We start from the raw sequence: 15890 nt of genomic DNA on the forward strand, positions 1-15890 counted from the left end.
GTAATCTAATATCAAATTTCCGATGGAATAGAAAATGATATCAACGGGAAGAGGGCAATTTGAAGAAGTGATTGTCAAGAAGAAAAGTCGTAACTCCCATTTGATTAGCCTAACTTGATATTGAAGTTGATTCCCCATAAGGAATACATGGGATTCCAAAAATTCTTTATTTCATATTTTTCAAATATCGTGTACAGCTTAATAATCAACATTAAAAAAACGCTTCCACTTGCAACATGGAGAGAAATTCATACTCTTGGTACACCCAGCTCCTTTTTTTAGTAGCAGTGTTAATTCGGGCGATATTGAAATAAATGCACAATTGGTGCGTAACTGTATCTCTTCCCCATAAAACACGAACTCAATCAATGAATCACTTTAAGCAGAGAGGTTATTCGGGACTGGACCTACAGTAGTGATGGTACAGCGACCGAAAAAAAATCGAAAGGAGACGGAAGCTTCGTGTCCAAGACTCTGTTTTGTTTCAGACTTTGGTAAACATTGAAAAATTTACCTAAATCAAATTTACTTTGTTATGAAACTTTTTTTAGCACAGATAAATCATATATTTTGTTTACTTGTGTGCGTGCGTATGCAGCGTGGTTGCACATACACACACCTATATGTGTGTATATGTATGTACGGGTTGGTCAATAGTATGGAAACACACCCATAAAAGAAAACTGCGTGATACACTTCAATCCACTGTCCCGCTCTCGACAAATCATGTTTTGACAATGTAAACTATAGTGTTCGGCAACCCTTTGATGGTTCCTTTTGTAGTTTGTACATAATATGATATTTGATTGTTTGATTTGGTGTTTAAAGTCCATTTTATGCACAGTAAGGCTAATCGGGACTGGACCTACAGTTTAAAGTGGGATCCGAAACACTTGTGCCTCCATCTATCTAACCCGAACCCCTGATATTTGATATTTGTTTAGACGAATTGTTATTCGTATTAATCTATTTGCCATGTCAGTCTGCGCATGCGCAATGTGGGTGCGAGTAGAGTCATTCCAGAGACGACGTGCAGTAGTTGTACGCCTCGTCATTTACATGTCTATTTTGTGGAACATTTCAGTATATTTAGTGTTATTTACAATCTTCATGCCATTAATTAAAGTATAAGTAAGTCTACTACTATCGATCCATCTTGGCGATCATATTTATCAAAACCAGCTACTAAAGCCATTATACATTTATACTATAACTCGAAGCTTAGAATTAAAACATAGGTACATACTTATCCTCGATTTCTAACTAAATTCTCGTCGCCATGTATATATCTCTGTCGTGTGGTGTATGTACGCAGAGGTTAATTGATTCACACACGTAGGTATTTCATAATATAAAAATTAGCACGAGGGTACAAAATAACAACGATTTAATACTCAACTTACAAGACCATTTCTAAGATGGCTGAACACATAATCTCGTAATCCACAACTGTACAAACAATTGGGCCTCCCCCATGGCGCAGTGGTAGCGTCATTGCCTTGTAATCGAGGGGTCCCGGGTTCGATACCCGGTGGAGGCACAAGTGGTTCGGATCCCACTTTAAACTGTAGGTCCAGTCCCGATTAGCCTTACTGTGCATAAAGTGGACTAAAAACAACAACTGTACAAACAATTGAACGTAGATTCAAATATTATGCACGCTTAACATCTCCATACACGTTTTATTGTGCCAGATGGACTGAATACACGAAACCAATCACTCAGGAACTTGGAGCAGTGGTACTCCAACATGCTGCAACACCCTACAATCTTCTTCTTCTTCTTCTTCTATATATATAAAAATGGATGTGTGCGTGCGTGTGTGTGTGTGTGTGTGTGTGTTTGTTCCGGCATAACTCTCGAACGCCTGGAGCGATTTCAACCAAACTTGGTACACCTATCACTTACAATCTAGAAATAAATGCTGTGGGGTTAAGACACCCATGACATCCCCTAGGGGTGGAGGTGGGAAGGGGTGACATGTAAAAATAATCGAAAACGAAGGATATTAGTGTGGAATCCATAGTTTTCGTGGTCGATAAGATGAATAGTGACACTCCCAATGCCGTCCAACTCCAAGTTCATCACCTATCGGGATGGGGATGAGAGGGGGTGAAAATTAAAATGTCAAAAATGAAAAAGATTAGTGTCGAATCCATAGTTTTAGGAGTCGCTAGGCTAATGGGTGACATTCACCATGACCAAACTTCGTACACATATGACTTACAATCTGGAAAGAAATACTGTGGAGGTAAGACACCCCCGGCACACCTAGGGGTGGCGGTGGGATGGGGTGACATGTAAAAATAAACGAAAACGACCGATATTAGTGTGGAATCCATAGTTTTCGGGGTGGCTAAGATGAATAGTGACACTCCCAATGCTGTTCAACTCCAAGTTCATTTTACACTATAGTTAGAATTCATTATTTTCCTGTCTAATAGAAGATTGGGATAAATAAATACCCGGGCAACGCCGGGCAATCAGTTAGTATTATAGAAAATTAACGGGATCATGTGTATTTATATACACACATTTATTTTGTGGGGGAAGGGAGAGAGAATAATGCTAGCTTTGCTAAAAAAAACTTAAAATGATAAAAAACAGGAAATCGTTGGCCAAACATAGGATTTCACTGCTCATAGAGGATTTGCCTATTTACAGGGCGTATTTTGGTGGTATCTCAAACAAGAATGTTAAAAAAACTCTTTGATGAAAAACACATATGCATTTCTTGCCTTTCTGTATGTTATGTAGAATACCATTTCTGGCCGGGTTTCATTCGCTAAAAATGCATATTGTCTTACCATGTGGTTAAAATTGATGAAAAATTTGGGCATAGAGATACAAATTCCAGGAATTGAATCCAGTTAAGGTAATTGTCTGAACTTACGTTTGTGGCCACTACCACCGACATGCAAACAAATGATCGGGTATCACCGTCCTACACGACACAGTCTGTGTTTCAATTCCAGCGTGTTCGGGGACTCTCAAAAGTAAATTAAGCCACCAACAAAACGATTGCTTTAATCAGCGGGGAAACCGTACAAGGAATTAAAAGGATGAGAATCTGAAAAACCGCAGCCACCGTGAAAATAGCTTTTTCTCCTTCATATATCATAAGGAGATAATTATAACATCACGTAGCCTAGTAGCGGCCTACAACAAAATGCTCATCCCGAGTCAATGCACAGAATATGCCTCCGCACCGGATATGAGCGTTATCGTGTCGAACCACGGCATTTTTTCCTTCGCTTGCTCGCATTTTAACATGTAAAATACCTTTAATTGTCCAATTAGGATGATCTGGAGGAATACTTGAGAAGAAAAATATAACACTCCCCTTCATGTTATGCTTAAATCACCCACCAAGATTTTTTAAGCTGATACCTCTTTAGGGTAACGTTAATTATCAAATGCTCTGAACTACACTAAAATATATGCAATGTTTTTCGTATAGTGTTGCCAACTATTGCTCCTATAATATCTCTACATAATTCCTGAAGACAAACGAACTTTTAAATTGTTGTAAAATCGGCACAATAATTATATTAGTATAATCTGTTTTGTCTATCTTGCTTCCAAATAACTTGCCGTTTTCTTTTTTCAAGTTTGAGTTTGTATAAATTTTTTGGGACAGTAGATTTCTCTATTGAATGTCTCAGAAATTCTTTGTGACGTGCAGTGGCTAGCGTGCCCAGAATTCTCGAATATGTCATATACTTTTTTTGGTAGTCAGTCCTAATTTTGCCTTCTTTTCCTACCGTTGACATTCTCTTTTTTAAAGAGTACAGAGCCCAAAGGGGGAGGGGTTATGACCCCCACAAACCTTTCTTGGGTACGCCACTGGTAACGTACGAGTCTATTAAAAAGGTAATTTCGTCACTCTAAGAGAAGTTCAACTCTCCCCTTTGTATTGTACTGTGCCAAACGTAGGGGCCCATAGTGGGAGTTGTGTGTTCTGCACCACGTTCCAGTCGTCTCTGCCACACGGTTGTCTACTGAACTATCATGGCTTCACATAAACTATTAGTAATGCAGTTGGGTATCAGAATATTACTCAAATTTCCCACTGTCACTCAAAATCCTTCCCTGCAGCAATAATATATGGTCAACACTCCGTAAATTGGCAAGACTGATTTTGTGGGGAATATTTTCCCCTAAACATGGTCAAAATTCCATAGTTTGGCAACGCTGATTTTCTGGGGACTATTTTCCCCCCTAAAAACACACGCCATAGCTATCAAACGTGGAGCATTATAAATGTCGTTCACACACAGAGACAGAGAAAAAGGACTGCCGAGTGAGGAAGTGCATAGCATGTGAAATGTCGAACGGCACTCAGAGAATTTATTTAATTAAATGTCATTCGCCGCCCATGCAACACGCCAAGCGGCAGACGGGAATAACAACGTAATTACTGCCCTCTCCCGGAGGTTTTTTTTTTCACTAGAGTCTTTCCACCATTTTGCTTTAAACGCCGTAATTATTATTATTACAACTTTACGGGGCGAACCCGAAGCGTTTTGTATACCGTGCTGGTTTAATTGGGTAATGCACAAGTACTGGACTTGTCTCACAGATGGCATAACTGGGGTTGTTCTTCGTGCAACTCGGTTAAAGACACTACGCATGCGCTGATATCTTGTTTGGATTATCAAATGCAAAAAAAGATAGTAATTGTTAATGCATCAATCCAGATTAATTACTTCACTAAAATAGTTCTTAGTTTTATACAGCTTTTCAATGCACTGCAAGAATGACAAAAATAAAATTTACTTTCTACTGTTACCGTTAAATTGCTTAGTAGTGAATCTTGGACAATAGATCTGAAATGGAATATTGTGATTACAAAAAAAAATCGTCTCATACAAATAATCAAAAAAGGGAGAAATCCTATTCAAATGTTTTAGATAATTGTGAATAGATTACATTATAATTTTATGTTTTATGTATGTATGTAATATCCACAAATCATTTCTTATGTATTTTATAATATATTTACAAATGTCTATAATCAAAATTATTACCCCGTTAGTGTCAATCAATAATAAATATGCAAGCATTTGATTGCATTATGCATCCAAATTCAGTTTTTAAATAATATTTACCAAATAATTGATACATTTCTCAATTGCTTTCATAAATATAAATAATGTTATAATTTGATTTGATTTGTAGTTTTAAGCCCACTTTATGCACAGATAGGCTAAGTAGGACTGGACCTACAGTTTAAAGTGGGATTCGAACCACTGTGCAATGACCCTCCAACAGGTATCGAACAAATTATAGTTTGTAGTCATTGAACAATTATCCGAACGGGAAAAGTAATAGTAGGAGAATTTTTAGAACGGAAATGAGTATGGACTATTAGGCACCTATTATCTCTGCCGCTGTACTAGCGAAATATTTTATAGGCAAAGATAGGTTTAAGAACAAATTAGGTCTAAGAACAAATATATAACATTGATAGGTTTAAGAACAAATTCAAGCTCTTTGGCGCTCTTGTACACAGTTTCAATCCTTTTGTACCCAGATCCGCTGAGATTACTAAGTGTGTTTCTAACCACTGCCTATTTCTAACTACTTGGTGCTGTAGACTTGTCAAATTACCACGACGTTAGTTATCAAGGATTAAAAAAAACGTCGTTTTATTAACAAATTGGAAGGCTTCCCACATAACAAGCAGCAGGGTCTCAATTTGTTCTCAATAATTCCATTTCATGCGATCTACTCGGTGAGCTTCGCGCTGAAAGATAGAAGTGTTCTTCGCGCCAATTTTTCCTTACGAGAACATGCCTTCCTCTTTCCATATCGTGCCGCAAATTGTCGTCCCTCTGAACTGGCACAAGTGCGAACTACACTGAAGCTCGCACGCACCCACGACCATCCGTGCACGCGCTTTTGACGTTGCAACAGAGTCCCAGGCAGTTGCGTGCGACAACCTTCTGCTTCCTTGGAAAAGCAAAGTAAGAGGTTCCACGCTAAGAAATCCCTTGTCTCTTAGCTTCCCTCGCATTGTCTTTAGTTTTCATTATTCTTGACTTCATAATTTTGAAAGACCGTTACGGACTGAACCAAAGCATCATTCGTTGCACATCTCATATTCACTACCAGTAGTCGTTGAGTGATCCACCGCCATCTTGAATTAGTCTTTTAAGCTCCTTTAAAAAAAAAAAAGTTTTTTAAGTGTGGCCGTGTATAGAGAGAAATCATGGGAAAGGTTCAACTTTCAGCAGCATAAAGATAGTAAAACAGTTATAGTAATAATAGCAGTAATAACTAGACCTCGGGTTTTTAGGTTCTAAAAGGTGTGCTTTTAAGTTCCTAAAATATGCTCTAAAAATCCAAAAATAGGTTCTAAAAATCCTAAAATAGGTTCTAAAAATCCTAAAATAGGTTCTAAAAATCCAAAAATAGGTTCTAAAAATCCTAAAATAGGTTCTAAAAATCCAAAAATAGGTTCTAAAAATCCAAAAATAGGTTCTAAAATCCTAAAATAGGTTCTAAAAATTCAAAAATAGGTTCTAAAAATCCTAAAATAGGTTCTAAAAATCCTAAAATAGGTTCTAAAAATCCTAAAATAGGTTCTAAAAATCTGAAATTAGGCTCGAAAAAACTTGAAATAGGTTACAAAAAATTTAAAATGTTACAAAATTGTTGAAAAATACTGATTAGATACAATCGTTAAATTGAAATTTTAATAGGTATAGCCTATATAACAACCAAATATTAATTTTGTAACCAAATTTTCATTTCTCTCATTTTCAAAATCATCCACAAATTATTGTAATGCTATACTTGTGCTGTTAGTAAAAGTTACTATTTGATATGAAAATTGAATTACGTATGTATAATTTGCTGCACATATCAAGGTGGCTACTCACTTGGAATTCCTTGAATTCTAGGAATTATACGTGAAATATTTGCTCGGGGGATTATGCGTGAATTATTGGCTCAGAATTATGCATGGATTTTTGTAAATATGAAGAAAAAGGTAAAAGCAGATGATTTCTCTATTCCAATTTTTTTCTCCGTAGACGTGAAAAATTGCAACTTGTATTAATCCAATTAAATTTATACATATTTATAAATGGGCAAATTTCTCTCAGTTTAGCTTTTATTTTTATTTTTAGCGATGAGGAAAAAGAAAGCCGCTTGGAAAATAAAACAGATTTTCTCAATCCGTTTACTTTGTTAGTGTCTTTTGCAGAACAATCTATCTGACAGACGTAAGATTATTTCAAAATATCTTGAAGTTGTTTAGATACATTTTTTGGTACATTGGAAGCACACAGATCCTATATATTGCTAATACATTTGTGAGGAGGGTTGGTGAGAGTCGATAAAACGTAAGGTTGGAATAGAGAAAACATCTGCTTGTACCCTTGAATTTTTTGAAAGTTCCCGGGAATTATAGGTACTTGAATTTTATCATGATCCTTCTGACCAACCTGAATCTTTTTTCACCTTATCCACAGTCAAACTGCGCCTTCTGTCTGCGAGGATCATTATACATGCTGAAAATTATCTTTCAACAGAAACATAGTCAGTGGTGCAAATTTGAATGCTGAAACAAATGCCACAAAAGGACCGAACTGACGCGAAAGTGAGCAAGAGCACACGGATCAGAAGTTTCCAACTATGCAGGCAGTAGAGGCGATTGGGTGTCAAAACTGGGAAAGGTGAGGGGGGGGGGGGGGGTTTGCAAGAACAGTTTACTTTCTCATAGTAGTAGACAAGGCTTAGCATTAAGAATCCAAAATTGGGGGTGGTATGGTGAAACTGCCCCTCTGTGTGCAGGTAACAGTGTGGTCAAACATTTTGTTTTCTTCAGAGGAGCTTTCAAAAACGTCATAGACTTGAGGGATGGATATTGACATAATACATGTTTCAAACACGTCAGTCATTGAATTGCTTCGTCACCAAACCGAGAAAATACCCGTCAGATATAAAAATCCTGTAAAACCTAAAAAAATATATAAAAACCTAAAAAAGGTTTAATTTAGGCACATAAATCTAAAATAGGTTCTAACAAGCAAAATAGGTTATTTTAGGCACTATAAAACTTTTTCAGTTGTGTTTTTTAATGAAACCTGACATAACTTTTTTCTTATTTGCCTGCATCCGAGGTCTAGTAATAACCGGTGCTGTGGTCTCAAAATTTACACAGCTTAAGTGAAGACTTTGTTTCCAAATTAATTGTCTTCTGATGATTGTGTACTCATAAATGTCAATTGAGAAGGCATTTTTAAAATAAAAAATAATAATAAACTAGTATTTTAATGATTGCATTTAAATATATAGGTTACAGTAGCCTATTTATAGGAAAGTAATGCATGTTATTTTGTTGATGAATTGTCAGTTTGTATATTATTTATAAATTTAATACGCACTGCTAATTACACTAAAATGAAAAACTTTGAAAACAATAATAATATCAAAAAAGAGAAAAAATTGAACAAAAAAAGCATCAAATATATTTTTGGTTCTCTCCATGTTTAAAACTGAAATACAGCAGACCTCAATTGTCGCGTTTAAGGTAAGAGCCTTTGTAGACCGCCACTTATTGTCACAGGAAAGAAAAACAATAATATTGTTGAGACTTTGGCATAGGGTTGGTTACTAGATACTTCGAAATACGATAGTTTATATGAAATTGTCTACCTGGCGAAGACAATACTAACATCAAAAATTTGCATAGCAATATTAAAGCTGTTAATAAATTGTTAATAGTTTCATTTTTGGCATTTTTAATTACTTTTATGGACATTTTCTAATCAATGTATTCCTGTATTGTAGTCTCTGGGCTTGAGTCTTCGTAGATAGCGCAGCTAACTAACTCTCTAGACTTCTTAACCCCGAGGGTTTATGGCAGCAGCAACAGAAACCTTCCATCTGTCTCTATCCTGAGCAAGTTCTATCTACTTTTTTCCATGCCTACAGATTTCCTTTAGGTCCATCTCATCGTTATCTCTCCATCTTCGTCTTGGCCTTCCTACTGATCTCTTACCATCAGGTTTCCCAACAAGAATCCTGTAAACTCTTCTTTCCTCTCCCATTCGTGCCACATGGCCTGTCCACCTAAGTCTTCTTGATTTAAATATATTACTAATATCCGGACATGAATACGGTTATGTAGTTCTAAATTATGTAACCTACTCCACTCACCTCATCCCTTTAGGTCCAACTATTTTTCTAAGGATTTTATTTTCAAATACTCCAAAATTATGTTTCTCTTTTAATGTAAGGGTCCAAGTTTTGCATCCATATAATGCTACAGGCAAAATTACTGTTAAAGAGATATTAAACACAGGTTATATCAAAACCGGAAAGACTTTTGAAGTGACATTCGGCCACAGTGCGAGCTGTGAAGCAGGCAGAAGTAACATTACAGGTCTCCAGGCCACGGCATTCTCTGAGCTGAAAGTCAGCGGAGAAGTGTTTACTCTGAGATGGCAGATAGTTCAAGTGACCACAAGAATTGAGTATATGGGAGGGAAGAAAAGCCGAAAGTGGCATCGATACGTATCTAAAAGACAAAACAGGAACACGATACTAAAGGGGGAAAAAAGTTTCATGATACTGATTCGCGTGTATGCCACACGATACAGGTATCTTGGAACACCTATGACCTTCAGGTCCGTAACTTTCACACATTTCACTGTATCAGATGAAGATCGTCCATCTGCCGTCTTTTCTGGCCCCCAACCACCGCAAGCCTTTGTCGTCCGCTTACAATGAACTTAACTAGGAATTCCCAGTTTACAATTTCCAGCCATTTCCTATTAGGCGCAGTGACCCTCACGTCCATTATTCGAAATGAGGAAGGAGTTGATCTGAAAGGGTCCCATTTGGAGAACAAGCCGTGACAGAGCGACAATATGCCCCTCCGTGAAGATAAGTAACCGGAGGCGTGTCTGCAAACGCAATGCGTAAGTTGAGGACTTGGCTTGAATGCAAACTATGGCAGAAGGGGACGTGAAGATGCGTTTCGTCGATAAAGTTCCCAGAAGGGGGGAGTCCCGCAAAGAAGGCTCCAAGAACGCAGGGGGAATGTCCAGGTGAGGGTGTACACTCACGGTGATGGGATCGACGGTTTGGGAACGCACCACCAGGCGGCATAAGAGTAGTTCGGGAGGCGCGTGGTCCTCCTTGCCCCCCCCCCCCCCCGAGCCTACAAAAACCACTGCATTTTGCTGATTGTATCGTCCATCAGATAAGCTCTCCCCCTGTATGCGTCTTCACCCGCTGGAGTGGTTCCCGTAGTGACAGTGGCGGTCACCGGGCTACAAATTGAATCCTTGCGCTCACAGTACAACCAGCAAGAGAACATGGAGTACGCGGACGATTGAATAGGTCGAGGGGGGCGGAAGAAGGTCCTCCCGTTTTCCCTTTTCAGTGTCTTTCTCTCCCTTACACATACAACAACCACTTTTTGAAGGCAATCTGCACCGTTGATCTTTCCCGTAGGGAAAATAACACACATACTGTCCCTGCCTGCTCTCAATGCTGATAGTCATCTGAACCCCATTGGTGCACTGGATCCTTTGGGAGCAAGAGGACGCAGACGTGAGTTGGCATGCGTACGAACATCTATATTCTATGCCTCTCCTCCTCGTCAACTCTTCACATGCTTGTCTTGAACCAATGAGAAGGGATGGGGTGGGGAAAGCATGTGAAAGGAGGACCAACCCGTCCGACATCCCCCTCTCCATGATTGCCACAAAAGATGTACAACTGCTTCATCTCTCCTGTGGGGACTTCATCAATTCATGGGCCGCGTTCGGGATGAGTCCTTGCGTATTCATGGAGCCGCTTTGTTGGAGACGTGGGATGTTTCACAGGCGACGAGAAATTAGGTGATATTTCTTCAGGGAACCCAGAGCTGAGTGAGTGACATTAATAAAGCATCTGTGGAGGAAGCTTCACTTCTGTTCGATCTAGGTTTTCCTTCGTTCAATTTATTCATATATTTTTTTTTGTCGACTGTCTACCAGTTTAAGGTGATCGCAGAGAATCGGGGTGAACAATGAACTGATGAGAGAATAACTGCCAGCATACATGCGTAGAGCATGGGTGTTCAAAATATGGGGTCACGTCCAAATTACATTATATTTACAATGAAGATAATGCCTAAAAAATACAGACGCTTTATAAATTCTAAGGTGAGCATCATAAAAATCATGGCGGTCCGTAGTTTCGGAGGCCATTCCTAAGTGAGGCCCGAGCCTTGTTTCTGCTGTGAGTGATGTTAAGGAATTTGCCTGGCCTTCACAATATGCTCGGAAATGGTTGTTGATTTATGATGGATTGCTTCGGCTTTTAACCAGAGACATTACTGCTATGTTCCTCAAGTACATTCTGTATTCGGATTTTGGGACCACAGACACACGATCACGAACGCCAATGGGTAACAATGATATAGAAGGAACTATACACCATAGGACTGGGGTGGATTTGGGAAGAAGGAGTCGAGGGGAAGGTGGTCATGCAGGAAATGGGGATAATACGGGACAGATTGGAGGACATCAGCAAACAAAACATTTTGGCAGAATGTGCGGGAAAAGTATCTTTAATTACGGCACAAATCGTGGATGGGGATAGGCAATGGGGAAGGCGAAAATACGTAGACGTGTGTGGAGCGAGTGACAGGACGGGTTTGACATGGTTCAGGCTAGGGGGTTGGGCACAATTCAAGCGCGAGAGACAGGACGGGAGTGCAGAATGTCCAATGTGTGGGGAAGACGAGACGAAATTCCACATTCTCCTCCAGTGCAAAGAAACAGCAGAGGCTAGACGGAAATACATAAGGGATATGAACGAAACAAAAATTGAGGGGCTAATGAAGGCCATTACGGGGAGGGAAATGGCTGGAAGGGCCGAAACACAAATAAGGGACCTGGGAACCTTCCTACATTACGTCTGGACAATGAGAGCGAATAAGTTGAGGGACGGGAGTGAAAGGGCCTGGAAGCGGTGTGCAGAAAGCTTCTTTTTGACAATAACTAGTGCTATAAGTAAGTGTAAAATTATGAGAAAAATTAAACAGGTTGATTGATTCTAGTGAGAAAAGAACCCACAATTAGTATGAAAGGTAAAGTTGAACATGTGAGGGCATAAAGAGAGGGGTTATGGGGGGGGGGGGGAAGAGAAGGAAAAAAATATTCATCGATGTATGGAAATGTATGTACAGCCGCAAAGGCTCATACTGAAATAAACCTATATCCTATTCTATTCTAAAAACACTATACCCTGAAGACAGACACACAATGAGTCTCTGAAACATTGGTGTATATGTAGCAAACTAAGTACAGCGGTTAAAAGTCCAAACAAATCATCGTGATCAAATGCAGTTTCTTAAAGTATTCTTAAGAAAGGGAGGGCTCGAAACTAAAAGAGCTGAGGTCGTTATACAGAAATGAATATGTATTGTTCATCTTGGAGACTTGAGACTAAATTTAAACCGCGCATGTTGAGGCTCGCTCAACGTGAAGAAACAATAAAGGGTAAACGTGCAGGAGAGAAGACATACATAAAGCACACATGAAACAACATTTAAAATAGATATTAGCATGCTTGTTGCCAAACAGTTTTGCGGCAGCGATGTGAATAATTACCGCCGAAACGTAAGCGCATAGAGTGCATGCAAATCGAATAAAAAATTATAATACACAAGGGACAGTGGGAAAAAGATAAAACATTCCCGACCATTAAAACAAAAGACGGGGAAAGATAACAACGAGATTGTGACATTTACGTTTATGCTTAGGCAAACAGTTCCAACTGTGAAATGCGAGGGAGCGTTTACTTTTCCCGGCGACTCCTCCGCGGTTGGTTCTTAGTCGGTGGCCAACCGAGTGTCACGCCGAGTCCAGTTGCATGTATGCAGCGAGCGGAGAGCGCCAACTCGAGCGCAAAGCATGCTGGAACCTCGTGTCCGTGACTGGAACATTCATGCAACTATCGTACAAACGTGCAGCTCCCTATAAAACAAAATATGACAGGCCGGTTAGTTATTCCCGCATGCAATGTCCGGCGGTTTTATTCCTTCTTATTTGCAATTGATGTTCCCTCGCATGGATCCGTTTAGGAGTGGACCCCTATCAGGTGCAACGCACATCAAGTGCATCATCCTGTTACCAGCGCAAGTATTGTGGGCTTTCAAAGCAACGAATTCCGGAATGTCCATTGTTTGTTAGTAGCATACAGAAAAAAATATTGATTTGTCGGAATTAGAATTTACAACACATTTGGTCATTTTGACCACATTATTTTGTAGCCTTTACTAATTTTGATATTTCTGACCAAATTATTTGGTAACTCTATAAACAAATGTGCACGGTTACTTAACATAATTTGGTAGTCTTTACTAAATTTTGTAATTTTGACGAAATTATTTCATTAAAGTCTAAACGATTTCTAAAAGAATTTGGTAGCCTTTAATAAATTTACTAATTTTGACGAAATTACTTGGTAACTAAACAAATGTTCGCGGTTACTAAAATAATTTTGTAGCCTCTTCTAAATTTGGTAATTTTGACCAAATAATTTATTAAAACTCTAAACAAATGTGCACGACTTCTAAAATAATTTAGTAGCCTTTACTAACTTTGGTAAGTCTGACCAAATTATTATGCAAATCTAAATAAATGTGCACGGTTACTAAAATAGTTTGGTAGCTTTTACTAAATCCGGTAATTTTGATCAAATTATTTGGTAATGACATACATTCCTGAACTATAGCCTACACACACGCGCGCACGCATATGGTGTTTTTTTTTCCTGGTGGTACCATACGGTACGCCGTACCGTCCCCTTTTTATAGGTGAAAATAAAACAAATAACAGTTTATTTCAACGACTGAAGAATGTGTGTGTGACTACATGCACGATCGTTTATAAACATGTCACAATATTTTGAGTACTTCTTGTGATGAAAACAATAACAAACTTGTAGAGTACAGGACGTTTCTTCCCAGAAAAAAGAATCATTGCATATATATGTTGTAAACACCACTGGCGTACGCTACAGCCTCGCAGTCAGGGACGACACCAGAGGGGAACGAAGGGGAAGGGGTGCACCCCTTAATTTTATTCCACACTCGCTTCTGCACCCCCTCTTTCCAAATCTCATGTTCAACCGAAAACACTAACTCGTACAGTATCATAATTCGTCATGTCGTCACATTGAGTGTCGAATGTTACGTATTGAATTGAGACCGCAACGGAACATTTCAGAAAGGTAATGTAAAGGTAAAGTTCTCGTGCATATAGCACCGTATACCATGAAGACACATTTTAGGGGATGTGGGGCTAGGGCCTCACACATTCTCGATCTCGGCCATTTTGGAGGTGATGTAATTAGCACCAGACTCCGACCACCTTATATTACATGAAAATGACTACATGATGTATTTATTGTTATATTCTTTTCAAAATTGCAGAACTTCAGGTTACATAACAATTTTTTTAACTAACGCACACAAATTGAACACTCAGCACTTGTTGTCAAATACATAACGTATATAACATTTCATTAAAAACTGAATTTTGTACCTCCATTGGTTGGCAAAGGGTCAAAATTTTGTTTCCAATGGCAAGGATATCATTTTGTATTGAATGTCAACTAAAAATTATATATTTCACACATATGGTAACACTGTTTATTGTGATTACAATTTATTGTGAATCTTCATCCGAAGAAGACCCTGTTGGAGGGTGGAAACTTTACGTTTTTAGTATATATTTTTTATGGAATAAATTTTGCCTTGGTCAGCATTTGAATGTTTTATTCACACATATGTATAATATTTCAGTCACAGTAATTTGGGTTAATTCTTATAAGAGCGTTGCAGAAACATGATAGCTTCAAACTGATTTTTTTTTTCATTTTATGGACAACACTATTAAGGGAGAAAATATGGATAGTTTATCTCCGTGGGAAAATACCTCCTCCGGACGTCCTTGTATGCCATTGGCCTTCCTTCCAAATTTCCAAACATGTCGTTGTTATACTATGACGGAAGTCACTAGTATATTCTTCAGTTTCAGTGGCATATTCAGCGGTGTAGTGGTAAAATAAATAGTACCAGGGCGGTTCCTTCCCTTCGGTGTTTTCTCATAATAGACATCTTCGTGTCACTAACGCGCCTGTTTTGAGACATATTCACTGCACAGTATTTCATAAATTGCATAAATATTATCGTAACCTTCCAATTTCTCCCATAATGCAGCAAATTCCGAATCCCAATTTGGTTTATAAAAATACTACAAGAACATTTTGATATGCAACTTGCATATTAATAATTAGAAAACTACGAAATAGAGGATAAATCAAAGGTTAAAGTAATAATTGTAGCAGCGAAAAATAAGAACAATATATTTAAAGCTTTATATGTAAACCTCATATTTTCTTATTTAATAAACGTGTTATTGTCAAGAGCAAAAATGCTGGCGGCGTCGGTCTTAACTTCCATTGTCGACACAATGCAGCCAGCCGATTGATTCTTTCGCCTAAATAACGGTTGCTTTACTGGCCTCTTAGATTCATAACAGAGTAGATGTATTTTATTATATCAGTTAATATGTTTTCGATATAGGCCTACATATATTTTTAGGAAGACTTTTAAAGGAAAAAATAGTTGTTATAAAAATAAAGAACCAGGGCGGTCCCAGGGGTTAAAAAAAGTACCGGGGCGGCACCCTGGCCCGCCCGCCGTGGCACCTCTACATCCATGGTTTCATGTTTACTTTATTTTCAACATCGCGCCCCCAAAATTTATTTAATAGAAAATTCCAAATACAGCGTTAGCCATTTTACATTGGAACGATTTTATAGAACATAAGGACAAAAATAATAACATAATACAACAAAAATAATAACATAGA

This window comes from Lepisma saccharinum, chromosome 1 (assembly GCF_977018435.1).
Source record: "Lepisma saccharinum chromosome 1, izLepSacc3.1, whole genome shotgun sequence".
NCBI classification, from domain to species: Eukaryota; Metazoa; Arthropoda; class Insecta; order Zygentoma; family Lepismatidae; genus Lepisma; species Lepisma saccharinum.